The sequence below is a fragment of the Nannospalax galili genome, unplaced genomic scaffold (assembly GCF_000622305.1).
Source record: "Nannospalax galili isolate Female #2095 unplaced genomic scaffold, S.galili_v1.0 scaffold102, whole genome shotgun sequence".
Lineage (NCBI taxonomy): Eukaryota > Metazoa > Chordata > Mammalia > Rodentia > Spalacidae > Nannospalax > Nannospalax galili.
Window position 1 is genome coordinate 3,733,733 of NW_008351958.1, and position 2,524 is coordinate 3,736,256.

Sequence of the window (2,524 nt, forward strand, 5' to 3'; positions counted from 1 at the left end):
ACCAACAAGCCAAGAAATTTCAGATTAGCACAAGCCAGTAGGAGTTTGGAGTCAGGAAGGGCTCTTCCCTCAAGCCTTCACAGGTTAGTGAAGACCATTTGATACCTTGATTTTGGACATCTCATCTCCAGAACTGTGAGAGAATACAGTCATATGCTATGTACCAGTGTTTCAGTAATAGATCACAACTAACTTTGTATTGCCTAGTGATGTCACCAGTGCCTTAGTTTGTATAAGAACACTCTATGATCTATATCAACTGATGCTTTTTTCACAAGTATCCCCAAACTATGCATGACTGTAAGGTCATTCTTAAACATTGAGTTTGTGGAAATTTGTTACTGGTAACTGTGATTTTAATTTATATTGGATCTAACAGGAAGTGTTCATTCAAAAGGGAATCTTTTATTTTTAAAAGGAAACTCCTTTCCTCCAGTTAAGTTTGCCAAGTGCCAGCTTCAGGGTGAGAGCACATTGGGCTGAGGTGAGAGGAACAGTACAGAAAGCAGAGGCAAAAGCTGACTTGGAGTTACGTGCCTGGAGGAGTCATGTTTGTGCTGGGTCCTCTGTCAGTTGGGAGTCTGATGGAGAAAGCAATGAGATCTCTCATGGTACTGCACCATGTCAGCGCACAGGGCTGGCTGGGCCCTGTAGATACTGGACAGCAGGAGCTTGTAGCATGGAGACAGTAGAACTCAGACTAAGGTGTGCATTGCTAATAAGTCAAGCAAGGTCTTTATTAGGAGTTTGCCCTAGTTTGCTTTCTGTTGCTGTGAATAAACACCATGAGCAAAACCAAGCTGGGAGTCAAAAGGTTTTTTGGCTTGCACATTCTGATGCACATTCTGATCACCGGAGGAAGCCAAGGCAAGCACTTAAGCAGGGCAGGAGCCTAGAGGGAGGAGCTGAAACAAAGATCATGAACTGTTTAAGATGGCACTACCTATAATGGGCTGAGCCCTCTTCTAGCAATTAACAATTAAGAAAATGGGGACTGAAGATGTGGCTCAGCAATTAAGAGTACTGACTGCTCTTGCAGAGTACCTGAGTTTGATTCCAGCACTTACATACTGGCTAACAACCGTCTGTAACTCCAGTTCAGAGGAATTTGACTTCCTCTTCTGTCCTCTGCAGGTGTTACATGATGCAGTTGCACTTACATACATGCAGGCAATACACTCATACATGTAAAATAAATAATAATAAGTAAAATGTTTTTTAAAAACAAGAAAATGCCTCACAGATATGGCCACAGGCTGGTCTATTGGAGAAAATTCTTCAGTCAAGGTTCCTTCATCCCAGATGACTCTAGTTTGTGCTAACAACAATCTAACCATTAGAGTCAACTTGAGCTGCTGATTTCAAGCTGGAGAGAACCAGTACTGAACAGAGAAAGCCTAGATGCTCACTTGAACAAGGATAGCAGCATGGTTTATTGATTCTTTTTGAGTGATAGGCTAAAATTTAGTAGTTGTCCATTAGTCTTGGGCATCTTATTGTGCACAAACATCCTGGCTTTGTACTTCATAGGCTAAAGGGGGTCAACTCCATTCAGGAACAAAGCTGACATCATCATATCACATAAATGCTTTGGCCTTGTGATAGAGCTCGGACTGGAGGTGCTTGGGCTGCTGAGATAGTACGAGGATGGGTTAAAATAAACCCACATTCACTCCAACATGAAGTAGACCACGTTAATCCCGTGTCCACATGCAAAGTTGCATAGAGTCTGACTCAAAGGCTGAGATAAAAATGGAACAAATGGGTTATTAAGACAGAGATGCCAAGCCTTTTATCCCCTTTTAGTCATTCATTTGTAAAGAGTCAATTTTTTTTCACCTTTAAATTTCTGCAAAGCATCCAGCTGTGGTGGCACACACCTTTAATCCCAGCACTTGAGAGGCAGAAACAGGCATATCTCTATGAGATCAAGGCCAGCCGGATCTACATAATGAGTTATAGGCCCACCAGGGCTACAGGGAGACTCTGTCTCAGAAATAAACAAACAAAAAATGTGGAGAAAGTGTCTGTAAAGTTACCTAGGCAACTGTTATCATAACCTACACCTACACATCAGATACTTTTTTTTTCTTTTAATCATGCCTGGCTCAGATGCATTATTTTATACACATGCCTGGCTCAGATGCATTATTTTATACACATGAATGGGCAGCTAATAATGTATGGCTCAGCTATATGTTTTCCAAATTTAGAGACTTTTAAGACAACTAGGCAGGTAAGTTCAGAGGACTTATTAAGGTTTTTCTTCAGTAATAATTTCTCCTTGTCATTGTCATTTGTGTAGCCATTGTAGTTTGGTCTAGTCTTAAGAGTCTCCTAGCCTGTAAACATTCTGGCTTTGTGGCCTAATCTGGTGTTTATTGTAGAGCTGTTAAGAACAGACAGGGATGGAGGCAGAAGAAATCGCACATCATGCTTTTAACTTATCACAGGTTAAGAGCCCAGAGTTTGGCTCAGCAGCTAAGGGTGCATACTACTGTTGCAGAGGATCAGAGTTCAGTTC